This window comes from Chinchilla lanigera, unplaced genomic scaffold, assembly GCF_000276665.1.
Source record: "Chinchilla lanigera isolate Chin_1 unplaced genomic scaffold, ChiLan1.0 scaffold00041, whole genome shotgun sequence".
NCBI lineage: Eukaryota > Metazoa > Chordata > Mammalia > Rodentia > Chinchillidae > Chinchilla > Chinchilla lanigera.
In genome coordinates, this window is record NW_004955442.1 from 13,292,256 (window position 1) to 13,309,673 (window position 17,418).

Here is a 17,418-nt window from a genome sequence, read left to right on the forward strand (position 1 = left end):
TTCTCTGTATTGTTTCAATTTTAGTATATGTGCTACCAAAGTGAGCACCCAGCTTTCTTATTATATTATTATACTGACTGGAAGACCCTGACTAATGTTGACTAGGAGCAGTGAACACTGATATTCTTGTCCTGTTCCTCATTCTTGTGGGGCTGCTTTTTTACATTTTACCATTATTTTTTAAGTTTGCTATTAGGTTAAGGAAGTCCCTTTTGATTCATAGTTTGTTTAAAAAATTTAAAAAGTATTCATACTTGTCAATTTTTCTTTTTTTATAGTTGTCAAATTTTTTCAAACTTTTCTGCATTTGTATATTGAAGCTTCCCTGTGTCCTTCATGCTAATGTGGTTAATTACACTAATAGATTTTCTAATATGAAACTACCTTGTATATGAATACTTCAGCTGGTCATGAGGGTAAGTGCAGGCTGAGCAGGGCAGCCTCACTGGGCTGAGCAGAGATGGGAACTCAGGGAGACCAAAGCAGGTAAAATGTGTATAGCAGAGTATTAGAGAGGCTCCTGAGCAGCGGAAGTACTCCAGAAAGCTCGAGATTGCTGCGGAATACCAAATCACCCCTGCACAGCACCCATGTTCATGACCCTTATTGAGAGGTACCTAGAAAACTGTAAATTGAACAATTCCTAGAGCCACACAGGGATTTAAAACATTTAAAATCTGATTAGTTAGACTGCAAAGTCCCTTGTTGAGTCTGTACAGTATCCAGGAGAGACTCCAGACTATTTCTAAGTAAAGGCTATTGAAGACCTATCCAAACAGCTTAAAGACACTTTGAGCTGGACGTGGTGATGCACACCTGAAATCCTAATACTCAGAAGTCTGAGGCAGGAGGATTGCAAATTCAAGTTCTGCCTGGGCAACAGGCTGGCCTGGACTCCATAATGAGAACCTGTCTCAAAAAACCAAACCAAGCCGGGCATGGTGGTGCACGCCTGTAATCCCAGCACTCAGGAGGCTAAGGCAGGAGGATCCTTGCAAGTTCAAGACCAGTCTGGGTTACAAAGTGAGCTCAAGGCCAGCCTGAACTGCATAGCGAGACTTGTCTCAAAAAGACAAAAAAACCAAACCATGATAAAATCAAGCAAACGAACAAAAACCCCTGCATATTTTGAAATAATCAATGTAATTTACAAGTAACTAACCACCTGTTAGAAAACAGTCCAATACTCTTAAAAAGTATAATAGGGAGAGCTAATGGCATCTAATTAAAAAGCACTTGACAGCAAAAAAGAGCAGTAAAATGTGATCTAAAATCAGGAGGAAAATCATTCAACAGAAGCTGACTCCAAAAGAGAGAGAGAGAAAAAAAAAAAAAGAAATGAGAATTACTATAGATTTACTGTCAGAAACAATACAAACCAAAAAACATCAGAACCTTTTTAAAATGCTAAAAGAAAAAAAAAACTATTAATCTAGAATTCTATATCTAGTGAGAATATTCTTTTAAAAACATTTCAAATAAACAAGCTGAAAGAATCTGTTCCCTGCAGACATGCAGTTTAAGGAAATATCAATAATACTCTTTAAGCAGAAGGAAAATAATGCCAGATAGAAATTTGGATGCACACCTAGGAATGAAGATCCCTGGAGATGGGAAATACAAATTTTCTCATTAAAATTTTTTCTTTAAAAGATAATTGACTATTATCGATGGACTTCTGGCTGGAGTTCCAGCACCTATCTTGGACAAAAGGCTGACCTTTGCACCTTGGACCTGCCTTTTCCTTCCTTGGGCAATGAAAACGCAACAAGATCTAAAGAACTCGATTCCTGGACTCTGAATCACCAGAGTCCATACCTGAATTGAACCTTCGGGATACTTTTTTCTTTTTTTTTTTATTTTAAAGAGAGTAGTAAGTGAGAATCAAACAAACAGAGAAATAGAATAGTAGCAGCATGCCAGTATCACAAACATAAACAAATCAAAGCAAGAACATTCAAAGTGATACAGAGTCTCAAGACAAAATAATATGAATCAACAGTGGTTGTTACATTACATATCACTGTCCTCAGCTACATTGCTCAGATTACCAGATGTAAGAATGAAAGATTGCTCAAACCATTATAGGGAATAAGAAAATAATTCTTCGATACAACAGTAGAGATAATACAGAGTTTCACTAGACAAGATGGTAGGAGTTCACCATTGTAATTCCAGCGCATACTGTTACCTTCAAATCAGCTGCTCAGATCACCAGACACAAGCATGCTCAATCGATCAGAACATAAAAAATTGTAAGCATTAACTGTTAATTTCAATACACCATCAGATATCAGCAACACAGTTATTGCAGCCATTCATATATATATTTATATTTTGCATTCCTTCTATCTTTTTTCTTCTTTCCCTCATCCCAGTTGTTCCTTCCTTTGAGCAATTTCTTTTGCTTTCTATCATCTGCTGTACATTTTGAGTTTTACCTAATCTTTCAGGTTCCTACACCAAGAAGACAGTATGATGTTTATCCATCTGGGTCCGATCTATTTCACTTATGAGTATGGTCTCTAGTTGCATCCATTTCATCTGGATATTTTGACACTGAGAAAAAGAATGTATCGTGTGGGCTGGGGATTTAGCTCAGCAGCAAAAGCGCCTGCCTGGCAAGCGCAAGGTCGTGAGTTCGGTTCCTGGTACCGGAGAAAAAACAAAAACAAAAACAAAACAAAAAAAAGAATGTATCGTGTGAAGGCATCATTACTTGGAGGTTTTCTCTAACCCAGAGCTGAACCCAATTCTAACTCATATGGTTGGCTATTTGAAGGAGTCATATAGTTGGTGAGTCTCTGACAAGATGATCCCCAAAAAAGAAATATTACAAATAAGTAATATGAATATTTAAAAAGGGGTCTGTTCCAGAACAGCCTGGCCCCAGTGTGCAAAAACTGATGCCAAGGTACTGTGAAAAGAAGAAGAGTCAGACAGATCCGATACTGCACAAAGTGTGGTTTATTGGGGACCTACTGACATAAGTGTAGTCCTAGGCAGCAGCAAGATCAGGGGATCCTTGAAATTTGGGTTAAAGCAAGGGGGGGTTAAATGGTCAGGCTAAAAGCGACTTAGTCTAAATCAGCATGTACCTGGTTTATCTCAGGCTAATACAGAAGACTTCAAGCACATTCCTGGTGTTAGGGTCTGGTCAGAAAGTTCTATATACCACGCTAGTATGTTTGTTTATCTGAAGTATGCTAGGAAACTACACAGGGAAAACTGATCAGGGTTTCTCAGGGTAGTCACGTGGTTATGACTCAAGGTGGCTGCATCAGGTCAAGCTGAACCCATACAAGGAAATAACTACGAATACAACAGAGATTATAAAGATCATAAGAGAATATGGGAAGTCTTATGTCACTAAGCTTTCCCGTTCAGAAAAAAATGAACACAAGAAAAAAAAACTCACCAGAACTAAGTCAAGAAAAAGCATATGTGAAACAGATATTTTTATTCTGTTCATAGCAGTGTTATTCACAAAGCCAAAAGGCGGGAACACTCCAAATGTTTGTCATTGACTGACTAGATACACAAAATGTGGTAGTATGTAAATACAATTCAATATTATTTAACCTTAAAAAGGGGTGAAATTCTGGTGGGAGAATCACTTAAGCTCAGAAGTTCAAGACCAGCCTGAGCAACAGTAAAACCTCCTTTAGGGCGTAAATGGTGATGATGGCTGTACAAATAGGAATGTGCTTAATTTCACTTGAATGGTACACTTAAAAAGGGTTAAAGTGGTATGTTATATTAATATACAATATTATATAATATATAAAGTGGTATGTTATATTAATATATATAATATATAATATTATATATATTAATATATAGTATTCCATTCCATAGTACTTTTTTTCTTTTTTAGGTGTCTAGAGCAGGAGGATTTTTCAGTTTAGCTAGGTCTCCATGCTTCTAGAAATGGGAAACTGGCCCTCACATTCAGACACATTTAGGTTGTAGACTCCTGTCTTTGTCCTATCTTTGTTTATAGAATTGGAAGAAAGAAGGTACAAATATGAGACACAAGAAAACCAGTCATTAGAGAGGGCAGGCATCACCGAGCTCCCTGCCCAGAGCCAACTCATGAGGAAGAAGGACGCCCCTATAACAGAATGACTTCAACCTTGTCTCCAGGGAGGCGCTGACCGTTTCCTCATGGGAGCCGGCCAGTGACGTTTATCTGTCTGCCCAGTGGGAGCCAGGCTTACTGACCAAATTTAGCTCCCTGAGCTTCCGTGGAGACAGCATCCACTTGGCCCCAGGCTGTGAACAGGGCTCCCGGACAAAGATGTTTCCTGTTGCCTGCCCCACAGAGCCTCCGTCTGTCTTCAGGACACAGCTATCTCACTCGAGATGTATACTCAGGTCACCTGAGCTTCAAGCACGCACCAGGAATTCACTTTGCAGCACGGCACATTCCAGATCCATGCGTAGGGTGGCCACGCCCAGATTCCAACCGAGAGTCTCAGCAGCACCGGCTCTTGCTGTGGGCCTTTCCCCGTCTCAAGCGTGTCTACCCAGTAACTTTGAGCCCAGGCGGTGTCAGGCGGGGATGTGGCCTATTTTTGCATTTGTGCATGACGTACTCTGTCCCTGGTGAGAGGTAGGTTTCTTCAGAGGAAGCCCATTTCTGCGACTGTGCTTGTTCATCTTTGGGAGCAGTAGTGATGCTGGAAGTCTGCATGTTTTACTGTGAGCAGTGGCATTTTTGTACGGACAGCTCCAGGCCCGTACTCATGAATCCTCTAGAGGCTCCCATTTGGCTTCTGAGCCTCCTCTCAATCTTCCTGTCCTGCTTCATCTCCTGATGTCTCCTCTTGTGCCCAGTGCACTGTGGCTTTGCTGGGCTGTGCGTCCTCCACAGCACAGCCCATGCTCTTGGTCCTTTGTCTGGGACCTCAGTCCTTGTGGCGCATGGCTACTACTCGTGCTATGTTAGAGTTGTCCAGAGAAACAGAACTAGTAGGATGGATAAAAAGATAGATCCCTATGTACCTACCTACCTACCTGCCACCAGTTATTTACTTTAAGGAATTGGCTCATGTGATTGTGGGGACTAGCAAGTTCTAAATCTGTGGGGCAGTGCAGCAGATCTGAGCCCCATCCCTAAATCTGAAGGTTGCCTGGAGGCCAAATCTCTTTCTCAGAGAATGTCAGTCTTTTCTCTTGAGGGCTTTCTTTAACTGATTGGATAAGGCTCACCTATATTATCAAGGGTGACCTGTTTACTCAGAGTCTACTGATTTAAATTTAATCACATCTAAAACATATTCCTTTAGCAGTATCTAGATTGGTGTTTGACCAAATAACTGAGTTCCATAGCTTGGCCAAGTTGACACATAAACTTAACCTTCAGGGTTTGCCTGCAGTATGACTGGTACATACTAGCTGGAATTAGTTGAGTATTTACTACACAGCAGGTATTGTGTTAAGTGCTTTCTTTGGCTCATTTGATGTTAATACTTAATAACAGTCCTATGGTGTAGGTTTTAATTTGATCCTTGGCTTACAGAGATGAGGCTGAGACAGCCTGAGTGACTAGTCCAAGATTGCACAGCAAGCTGAGGAACTGGGGCTTAAGGGCAGGCAGTCCCCCTGCAGCACCCAGCTTAGCTGTACTTGGTCCTGTTGCCTCTTCCAGAGTCCCTATACACTCTGCCCTTGTCCCTAACCCCTAAGGGCACTACTATAACCTGCAGGTATTTGAGGCACTTCCCTTTAGGTGCACATGTCTTATTTCCTTTCCTTACTTTTTGGGAGGAGATTTTGAATATGAATGAAGTCTAGGATTGTGTGTGGCCAATCACCTCTGACTTGTCCCTGTTATGTTCCCATCCTGGCTGTCAGGCAGTCCCACATGGCCACTGGCCCTGGCTAGGCATATGACCACAGGCTCCAGAGCGCTTCCAGCCCCAGCTGATAACAAATTGGGAGGAAGCCTGGCTCTGGTCTGAGGGGTCAAATAAGGTTAGTCCCAACAGGGCACTGTGGCCTGGCTACAGAAGAGGCCATTAACACAGTCTCTGCCTTCTCAGGATACTTAAGTAGCCCAGGAATGTGATTTTAGCTTTGTCCTAGCAACGCTGCCCCAAACTCTCCAGGCTTAGCTTTCTTTCCCCGGCTTCTCGGAGCCTCATGAACTACTTTCTTCAATCTTGCCTGTCCTGCTGCACCCTCATTTGTCCTGTTCATGAACCTCGGCCCAGGGGACTGAGGACCCTTTCCTGCTTCTTCCTGGCCTGAGGAGCAGGGTGACACTGAGGGCTTAAACCTGCCTCTTCTTTGTAGTAGGATGAATATTATCCTCTCCAGTATGCCTTACTCCTATCCTCTGGTGCCCGTGAATATGACCTTATTTGGAAAATTGGTGTTCCTAGATGTAATTTACCTGAGAATCTAGAAAGAAGATTTCCTGGAAAGGCCCTAAATCCAATGACATATGTTGCTGTAAGAGTGAGGCAGAGCGAGTTTAGAGATCCTGGGACACACGAGGCTGTATGCAGATAGAAACAGAGATGGAAGTTATGCAGTCCCAATTGAGGAATGCTGAGAGTCCGCAGAAGCTGGAAGAGGCAAGGAAGTATCCTCCCATAGCACCTGCAAAGGAAGTGTTTACCTGGAGGGAGAAGGCTTCCCCTGCTGACACCTTGATCTTGGACTTCTGGCTCTAGAACTATGAGAGAATATATATCTGTTATTGTAAGCCATCTAATTTGTGGCAATTTTTTATGGCAGCCCTGAGGAATTAGCACATCTCCCCAGTCATGGATCTGGGGCCTGGTCTGGCCTTTTTGTGCCCTGGGGAGCCAAGGTCTAGCCAACCTGTTGCCTGGCTGTGTAATACGTTGTATGTACCACCCACCCAATGAAAATGAGTGGCATGGAACTGCATGGAAGGAAGTAGATTGAGTGCAGCTGAATTAGAAAGTGGCCTTCAAGAACATACCTGAATTTAAATCCTTCCTCTACTGTGTGTCGGCTAAACTTTAGTTTCTTCAGTGGGTGGTTGAGAATCAAGGAAATAATAAATAGAAAATGCCAAGCACAGAGTAAATGACCATAAGTGATGGTTATTACTGTCAAGGAAGCACAGAGAAAAAATCTGGGCTAAGAAACTTGGAATTCTACATACACTTCCATCATGGAAGGGCTGTGACCTTCAGGTGACATTCTTCCTCCCAGCATGTCAGTGCCTACGTCTGTCCTTCCATCCAGAGGCCAGTGTGTCCTGTGCTCTCATTCACGGGACTATTATGAGATTCAAAGGAAGGGGCATGAGTACAAGCCTCTTGCAAACCATATTCGTCAACCCAACATGTTTGTATTCCAATTACACAGCGATTATCTATGGCCCAGTGCTTTGTACCCTAGTATCTTTGTGCCTTTGTGTAACTCAGGTGGTTTCCAAGCTTTTAATGTTAGTTGGAGTTGAACCATGCTTATTAGAGAAACTTGGCTCTCAAACAGGGAGAATTAAACCGCAAACACGTGTTCCCTGTTAAGCAGCCCATGATTTTGCAGCTGGGTTCTTGCTTTTCTGGCCTCCCCTCTTCTCTACTGTGATCACCAACTGGCTTCTCATAGCAGGTGCTGGGAGAGGCCCTGGCCTGGGAGCCAGGCTGCCTGGTAGCAGCCCTCCCGCACCCTGCGTGGGACCAGCCTGAACCACTGAGCTGTAGCAGGTTTGCCAGCTGGGGAGTATTCCCTCAAGTGGATAAATGTGACCTGATCACCGCCTTCCAGCCACTTAGAGCCCTAGGACAGCAGCACACATATCTAATTTTAAATTGCTTTATGACAAATTATACGAGCAGATCCAGCCTGCTAGTGGAACACAGATGAGGGATCAGCTTCTCTGCCTTGGAGGCATGAAGGGAAGCTTCACACAGCAGCTATTCTTGGGGTCATACCTGTGATGAATCTCATTGCAAGAACTTGATATTCCTGTCCCTGAAGATTCTTGTCTGCAGGGGTATAAAGGGGCAGTTGTATAAGGTGAGGGGTGGGGTAGGGAGAGCCAGACAAATGACTGGGCAGAGGAAGTGGAAATGTTAAGTTTTTCATATACGATGGGGTAGAACTGGGGAATTTTCCTGACCTTTGAGTCTGGTCCTACTTACCCAAATGCCCACTTGCTCTGTAGCACCTAGCCTGAGCATTCATCTAGTGTTTCCACACCATGCTCTCCTCTCTGGCCGAGGGAACTCCCAACTCTGCTTGGAATATACCTCCTCTTAGCCTCAGGTCTGTCTGTCAGAGTTCTCAGAAACGCCCCTCCTGCTCTTCTCCATTCTGCTGGATCCATTTCTCGGGCATTTCCCATGGTTGCTTTGTTCTGAGCTGTGGAGAGCCTGTGCTGTGTGGGAAGGCAGAAGATTGTTTCTTACTTTTGTATTCTTAAGGTTATGATTTTATTATTAGTATTATTAATTATGAGAAAATATGCATAACAAAAAAATCTACCACTAGACATGGTGGCAAACATCTGTAATCCCAGATATTCAGGAGGCTGAAGCAGGAGGATTGCAAAATCAAGGCCAGCCTGGGCACCTTAGTGATACCCTGTCTCAAAATAAAGTTTTAAAAAAGGGGCTGGGGATATAAGTTAGTAGTAGAGCACTTGTCTAACATGCATAAGGTCCTAAATTCAATCCCCAGTTATATAAACAAAAAGTGTAGGAAAAAAATTCTACCATCTGTTTTTTTTTATTACTTAATTGATTCTAATAATATGACATAAAGGCCCTTGACTGGACATAATCATTATGCAAAATACATAGATGAGTACTGCCTTTTTTTTTTTTTTTTTTGTCTTTTTGAGACAGAGTCTCACTATGCAGTTCAGGCTGGCCTCGAGCTCACTTTGTAGCCCAGGCTGGTCTTGAACTTGCAAAGATCCTCCTGCCTCAGCCTCCAGAGTGCTGGGATTACAGGTGTGTGCCATCACGCCCAGGCATGCCTTCTTTTAGAAATATAAATAAGCAAAGAGGTGAAAATATGCAAATTTCCATTAAAAAATGAAAATTTTTAAAAAAAGAAACTTCCATGTCATTTTAAGAAGGGAAATTATCATTTTAAACAATATTCAAGTTTATTAAACAAATTAAAAAAGGAGTTATAAAATGTTTAACTTTCATCAGCTTCAAGGTTTTTGTTGCTGCCAAATTTTGCATGTAATTGACCTTTCAAATCTGCTAACACCTGCTGAACTGATTTTATTCTGGATTCTAAGGCATCAATTTCTTCTTGCAAATTTTTCTTTGCTTCTTCTAACATTTCTTGTGTTTCTTTTGAGAATGGCTAATGAAAAACATCACCAACTTGATCAGTATCATTAAGCAGTCCTCATCTGTGAGTATGATGTCATCAGAAGCATCTTCTAAATTCCGGAGTTGTTTCTTTTTTACTTCTATTTCTTCCTTTAGCTCTGTGATTCTACTCCTATTTGGTGCAAATTTGTTTATCTTTTGTTGATCTTCGAAAGTAACCAGCCGCATTCTTCATGGCGGCTGCCATCTTGGGACTCCTACGATCTGTTTTAGTTTGTTAGGGCTGCTATAACAAAGTATCACAGACCTGAGTTGAATGGCCTAACAAACAGAAACTTACTTGCTTACAGTTTGGGTGCCTAGAAATTTGAATCTGGCTTATGGATGGCCATCTTCTCCCTGTATTTTCACATTATCTTCCCTTTGTACCTATCTATAGCCAAATTTCCCCTTGTAAAGACACATCATTAGATTAGAGCCGCTCTAACAACTTCATTTTTTCACTTAATCATCTCTTTAAAGACCTTGTCTTCAAAGAGCTACTGAGGTTTAGGACTTCAATATGTGAATTTGGAAGGGATTCTGTTGGGGACCATAAATTATAAATTGAGGCTAGGGCTCCAGAGGCCTTAATCTTGCCACAGGGCAAGACTGCATCAGCTGAAGATATCCTGGTTCCTTGAGAAGCCAGTATTAATAAAAATAGAACTCCTCCTTTTGAGCCTGCCATCTTTCCCCACTGTCCTCATCAACATAAAGATCCTCATTAGCATAAGGTACTGCAGCCCTCTGAGTCATCCCATAATCCCTCCAATTATTATATACAACCAATAAATAGTGGGGAGCTCGGAGTGTCTTTGTCTCTGCCCATCCAGCCCCTCTGTCATGCATTACTAAATTTCTGTTTTTTCTTCATCCTTTGCTGTATCCCTCATACAGGCAGTTGGGGATCTTGGCCAGGTTCCCGTTAGAATTCATTTCAGCCTATAACACCATCAAAGCCATTTAAAAGTATATATATAGTTCAGTGATATTAAGTATCTTCACATTGTTGTACAACTATGATCTATGTTTAGAATTGTTTTCATCTTGCAAAGCTGAAACCCTGTGTCCATTCCCCTTTTACCAACCTCTGGGAATCACCATTCTGCTTTCTATCTCTGTGTAGTTGATTACTCTATGTAGCTCATCTAAGAGGAATAATACAGTATTTGGTTTTGTGTGTGTGCATGTATGTGTGTGTGTCTGGCTTCTTTTACTTAGTATAATACAGTATAATGTCTTCATGGTTCATCCATGTTGTAGCATATATCAAAATATCCTTCCTTTTTCAGGCTGAATAATAATATATTGTATGCAGAAAAAGAGGTTAATTTTAGGTATGTCTTCAGTGTCCACCAACTTAGCACACTGATTTGTCCATAGTAAGTACCATCAATGTTTGTCTCATTAAATTTGGGTTGGGTGGCGGGGTCTAGGAAGAACTCTGTAAGTACCCTGGTGTCATTCCTAGAACTGAGACTTTCTCTTTCATAATCAGTACAAAACAATTTTGATAGTGTCTGAGGTTTCTTAGATATAGCCCAAAAGTAGAGATCCAGTTTTTACCGAGGAGTTAAGGTCAGAACCAGCAATTTAGAGCTTCTTAGATAGTGCTTATTATTGATGCTTTTGGATACTTCTCAAAGTTTTTTATGTTGGAAAGAATTATTTGCATTGAGATCATACTTGTCTGGCTCACAAACTCATATCTGAATAATATTAATGATAATTTTGCACTACTATGTGCCTGTTGTAAATACACATATTCATAGCAAGCGTGCAGGGTTCCCCCAGGAGGATACAGATGAATGCTTCAAGGGTATTCACATTCGTCATGGTAGATAAGTCAACGTCTGCCAGAGACTGTCACAGGAGGGCTCTGGGTAAAACCAAGGGCATTCTACCAGGATTGAAACAACCCCTAAGACTGGTTTGCTAAGTGAAGGCTTAGGTTTTGAAGGTGAGACTGTCTCTTAGCTGAGTGGCAGCAGGCTGGAAGAGTCTTTTGTGGAAAATTTGACTAGTCCAAGGAAAAGTACCCGCAGATATTGACAATGGGGAAAGTCCCCTATAAAGAGGCTCAAATATTCTAAAGCCATTGATGATCATTATAATCATCTGAGGAGGTCTTAATACCTGTCCTGTGCCCTACCCTCACCCGCAAATGATTCCATCAGGAAATCGGAAGCTGGAGTCAGCTGGTTAGTGTTACAGTTTATCAGTGATTACTGTGTGTGGCCAGGGCTGTGAACCATTGCCGTGTAGCAAAGCCAGTGTGTGGTTGGCAAGTTCCTCCACAGGCTCTGAGTTTCTGACCAGCTCTCTAGTGATTTTCTCCTAACTGTGAACGGACAGCAAAGGTACACAGACTATGTAAAAACAGCTTCTAATCTGAAACAAAAAAACCAAAATGACCCGCGAAATGAAGACTGCACCAAAGATTTTTAAACTACCTTCTTTATCTTCTGAGAGATAAGTTATTACATTAGTGAAAAGAGAAAAACATGGAATTAAAAATTCAAAGCACAGGAAAATCTCTTAGCTTTGAAAACATGGTAGCAGAGTCACTATTGTACCACATTCTTGAAGAGAAAAGAAATTGAGAAATCTCAATAAAAGATAAAGCTGAGGAAATCTTCCAGAGTGTTGAGGAAAAAGTTAAAGAAGGAAACAAGAAAGCCAAAAAGATGAAAAATAGACGTAAGAAAATGCAAACTGTCTAGGACAGTGATGGTGAACCTCGTAGAGCTTTTTGTTTGTTTGTTTGTTTTGTATTGTGAATTGAACTCAGGACCTTGTGCTTGCCAGGCAGGTGCTCTGCTGCTGAGCTATATCCCTGGCCCTAGAGCTTTTACCGATACAAACAGCCCACTGTGGCACGTGTGCCAGACGTTTGGCACCACTGGTGTAGGAAAAGCAGTGTACAAATAATAGAGAGAACAGAACAGTAATTCCAAGAAAGAGCAGAGGAAACAGTGAAGAAACTATCAAAGAAACAGTTCAAGAAAACCCTTGTATCTGCTTTTCCCAGAATGAAGGACATGACCGAAAAGGACCGGCAAAAGCGCAAAACAATGTGTGGAAATACCTCACTCCAGTGATGAAACTTCAGAACAACACATCTACAGAGGTGTCTTCCAGAGGGGCAAAAGAGGTTCCAGACAGAGGATCGAGAAGGAAAATGACTTCTGAGCTCTCAGCACCGAAACACTTGACAACTTCTATGGAATGGCAAAGTATCTCATTTCTTTTGGTTTAAGTTCGTTGTCCATAATGTGGGCACAGTGTTATGCTGGCGTGTGAAACTTGAATTTCTTCAGGCCCCTCCAGAGCCGTTTTAAACAACAGCGAGCAGACTGCCTCTCCCTCTCAGCCCCACTGGTCAGGGCTGACCTCTATTCTCTTGTGAGGTCCTCTGGAAATCTCTAGCAGCTCTTGAGCTGTTCTGACACTCAGGGTTCACCTAACTCTGCTGTGAAGTGACAGAGGGGACGCCTCCTTGTCCACTCTGTTGGAGGCGTCTCTCAGCAGTACTAATTATACCCTGAACTCTTCTAGAATTCAAGACAAAGTGTCTTGTATTAGTTTTCTGAGGCCGCCATAACAAATTGCCACAATCTAGGTGTGCTGTTCTAAGACAACAGAAATTTATGCTTTTATAGTTTTAGATGCCATAAATGTTAAATCAGCGTGCAGCAGGGCCACACTCCTTCTAAGGTGTTAGGAGAGGATCCTTCCTGTTTGCATCTTATTGCACTCCCTGGTTGCTTACCTTAGCCACCTGATGGGATAGGGACAATAAACAGTCTGCCAGAAGCTGCGCCGGGTGACAGATCTGAGTGACAGGCACAACATTTTACTCAGAATCTCCCATCTTCCTTTTCACCTAAGCTTATCTTCCTGGGGCCACCGGCCAGCTCCTCCTTATTTCAAAATGTGGTCACTCCTAGGGGTCTTGTCCTCCCTGCTCCATAAGGCCATACAAATGCTTGCTTTTAGGTTTAGGTTCAAACTAGAACCTCTTCAATAAATATAAGTAGAGCCCTTATGAACTTATATTATATAAAAATGTTATTCTGCTTATTAAAAGCAACTGAGAGCAACTACTTCACATACATCTCTTTGTTTAATTCCCATATTTGAGCAGGGCATGGTGGTGGTGCATGTCTGGAATCCCAGCACTTGGGAGGCTGAGACAGGAGGATCCTTCTGAGTTTGAGACCAGCCTGGGCTACAAAGTGAGCTCAAGGCCAGCCTGAACTGCATAGCGAGATGCTGCCTGAAAAAGACAAAAAAAAAAAAATCTCATATTTGTTCATTCAATGAATATTTATTGGGCTAGGCATTGACACAGCAGGGTTCAGGATCTTTACACATAGCTAGATTGAATACGCCTGGATTTCAGGGAACTGCGAGTGATTTTGGTACCCTTTTTCCATGGTCTTCTTTTGCTTTGCTGCAGTACCTGATCTTATCAATGCAAAGGTAGCTGTCCAAGGCTTATGGCCAGTCACTTGGATCAGGAAAATCAATGGGGATGCCAGGAATGGTGGCACATACCTGTAATGTCAGCCATCTAGGAGGCTGGGGCAGGAGGATTACAAGTTTGAGTCCAGCCTAGGTCTTAGTGACTTCACAAGGCCCTGTCTCAAAATAAAAAGGGCACAGGATGTGACTCAGGGCAAAGGCCCTGGGTTCAACCTCCAGTACTGAAAAAGGTCAATGGTGGGGAACATATAGATTCTACTAATTTACCCTCATCAGTTAGAAAGATAAAGGACTCAAAGCTTGTAATTGCATCTTTGGACATATGGCCCAGTAGCAGCAGGAAATCCGTCTTCCAGTAGGAATCATCTCTAAGATTATTACGCACCCGAACACCAGAAATAACATGGACACTGCTAAGACCTCAGGGACTCATGTGATGAGAACGGCCAGAGCTCAAGCAACACGCAACTTATCTCAAAGCCAGGCATCCTGTATGACTTCTGAGGGCTTGGTGCCTCACCAAGTAGATGAACTGCAAGTGAGAGAGGGTGAGAATGAGAGGCTTGGGCTGGCAAAACTTTCTCTATGCTTTTTTAGAGTTTGTATGGGCACATTCTGATTCATACTGCATCTGGATGGGAGTTCTGCCTGTGTTACTGGCGGAGAGAAAACCCTGCAGATTTGGCAGCAACCTGGTTTGGATGGTGGAAGAAAGCCATTGCGTCTGTTCCATACCTTCTGAGTATCAGACACCTTCATGTTTTTTGAGGGTGGAGAAGAAGGTCACGTCCCTCTGAGTTCTGGCACCAGGAGAATGTGGTTAAACTCCTCTGTAGACTTCACACACCCAATCTGTCTCTAAGCCCAGTTTATTCCATGTTCATAACCCAGATCCTTTCCAAACATCTTTCCCTGCCCTCCAGAGATAGGGATGGGATATCAGTGTGCCCCTAGGACCTAATGCACAGTGCCAGGTACCATGTCCCTAACCCAGGGGTTTACGGAATGACTCACATCCTAACCTGGAAGTTGGGAAGTCTGTGGCAGCTTGAAGGTTTCAACAGCAGGGAATGCAGCAGAACTGCTTTCAGGAGGACACACAAGAAAGGAGGGATGGAGATACAGTTATTACCCATCTATAAAAACCCAACATGACTAATTTATAAATGCAAAGGTTTACCACAAATCGTGGGTGGACTGAAATGATTTGGGGAGGAGAAGAAAACTGTGAACAGGTGAAAACATTGCATTACTGGGGAGAAATGGAGGTTGGAGCTCCATGTCCAAGGGCCTCCAGTTCAGTGAGGTTGATGGAGGAAACAGGTAGGGTCTGTGCTGGACCACCGTGAGGCTCACAGAGGGTGGTGCCTGGGCCATTCAGTGTCATGACCTCAGAAGTCTGGTTTCAAAGGTGAACTTCTGACTTGCCCTTTGTGGGACTTCAGGCATGTTATTCTGGAATCCCCAGTTTCACATCTCTCAATGAGGGACAATAATATCTACCTCAGAGACCAAATAGGTCACAAGTGAAAGCATCCAGTCGTTTCTGGCACTTGTAATACATTTGGCCAATGTTAGTTTACCATTATTGTGTCATTTTCTAGCTTGCTCAGTAGACCCTACTTTTTGAAACTCAGATCCATGAAAACTACCTGACACAACTGATGCTCAGTAAGGGTTTGTTTTAATTTTTTAATTTTGAAATAATTTTAGACTTAAAAGTTGTAAAAAGAGGAGAAGAGGGTTGAAGGGCAGGTAGGAGAATGGGAAAAAAAGAATCAAGTTATATCATGTACAGATACAAATTCCCTAGTATGAATGTGATCGTCATGGATACCTAACATGTACCAATAAAAATAATTTTCTCTGAAAAAAAAAGTTGCAAAAATATTGGAGAGTTTTCCTATACTCTGCACCCAGCTGCTGCTAATGTTCACATCTTATCATAACTATAAGACAAGATCAGAACCAGAAAATTAACAGTGACACAATGCATTAACTAAACTGTACACTTTAGTGAAACTAGCTCTCCCTTGACTATCCTTTTCTGGTTTTTTTTTTGTTTTTTTTTTTTTGTTTGTTTTTCTTCCGGTACCAGGAATCGAACTCACGACCCTGCGCTTGCCAGGCAGGCGCTGTGCTGCTGAGCTGAATTCCCAGCCCCCGACTATCCTTTTCTGTTCCACGACCCAAGCCAGGATATTATGATCCATTTTGTTGTTATACTGTCCTTAATAACAGTTCCTAATTTGTGACATTTCCTCAAACTTTATCTTTTAGGACCTTGACACTTTTGATGAGCACTCATTGCTTTGTAGACTATGTCTCATTTGGGTTCGTTTTATGTTTTTTTCATAATAAGATTGGGAATATGGGGGCTGGGGATTTAGCTCAGCGGCAAAAGCGTCTGCCTGGCAAGCGCAAGGTCGTGAGTTCGGTTCCCGGTACCGGAGAAAAACCAAAAAACAAAACAAAACAAAAAAGATTGGGAATATGCCCTTTTCACAGAAATACCACTGCAATGGAACATGTTACTTTTAGTCCCCCTTTTTCTTGTGGTAAATATACACAACATAAAATTTACCACTTAAGGCATTTTAGAGTGTATAATTCAGCGGCATTATTTACCTTCATAATGTTGTGCAAGCACTATGTAATTTACAGTGTCGTGTTACCTCTACTTCTAGACTTTTTCCTGACTCCAAAAGAAAACCCCAAACCCATTAGCAGTCACCCCCCAGTTCTTGCCCCATCCCCTGGCATCCATCAACTGGTGTTCTGTCTTATGGATTTACCTGCTACAGACACTTCATATAATCATATATGTGGCCTTTTGTATCTGGCTTCTTTCACTGAACATGTTTTGAAGGTTCACCCATTTGCGGCATGTGTCACAGTGCTTCGCTCCTTTTTATGGCTAAATAATATTCTATTGTATGCATAACCCATGTTTTACCTTTGTATTTTCTAGTTCCACAGTGAAGCCTGGTGTGGCCTTCCCCAGGGCCGCCTGGTGTGACCTTCCCCAGGGTCGGCCTGGCACATGGAGGAGGGGTGGGAAGGGAAGAGCCCTGTCTGTGACTGTATTGCACAGGAAGGAGAAGGGGTCAGGATAGGGCTGGGGAGTGCAGGATTGTCTTTACACGTAGCGGACTATGGAAGCCACAGTAGAATTGTTCACCACAAGCAGGCTCTTTTGAAAGTTTGATTCGTGGAAAAGGAACAATTGTTCAAACAACCACGCGCCCAAGGAAGGTAGATTCCCCCCTGGGGCTGGTGGTGGTGGTCCTCAGTGGCACCTCGTTTTTCCGAGGCCACCAGAGGCGGGGCTTGGCCTGTGCTGGTCGTCGGCGATCAGATTCAGAGAGGCCCGGGACCTGCATCCATTGCTGGTAGAATGGGGGATTTCCTTTAGGCGAATCCAGTGTTTGAAAACTTAGACGTAGCCAGAAGATGACTACCCCCACCATGCACCCCAGCTACTCTTTTCCTCGCCGGGGCCTCCGGGCTCGCTGCTGGGGCAGGTGGTCTCTGGCCGCTAGGACCCCGGCTTCCGCAGCTGGCGGCCCGGGCGCGGCGTGGCCCGGCCCGGGGCGGAGGGCGGAAC

General features: G+C 42.7%; 1 long non-coding RNA gene and 1 pseudogene across 1 annotated transcript in view; one reads left to right on the forward strand and one right to left on the reverse strand.

Moving 5' to 3' along the window:
* LOC106149321 overlaps positions 1-13,445 on the forward strand; it is an 18,032-nt gene extending 4,587 nt beyond the window's left edge. The window contains exon 4 of the long non-coding RNA XR_001235424.1: positions 12,355-13,445. This is a non-coding gene — a long non-coding RNA (uncharacterized LOC106149321). The remainder of the gene's footprint in view (positions 1-12,354) is intronic.
* On the reverse strand, positions 9,139-9,528 carry LOC102017510 (annotated as a pseudogene).
* Positions 13,446-17,418: the final 3,973 nt, after the last annotated feature.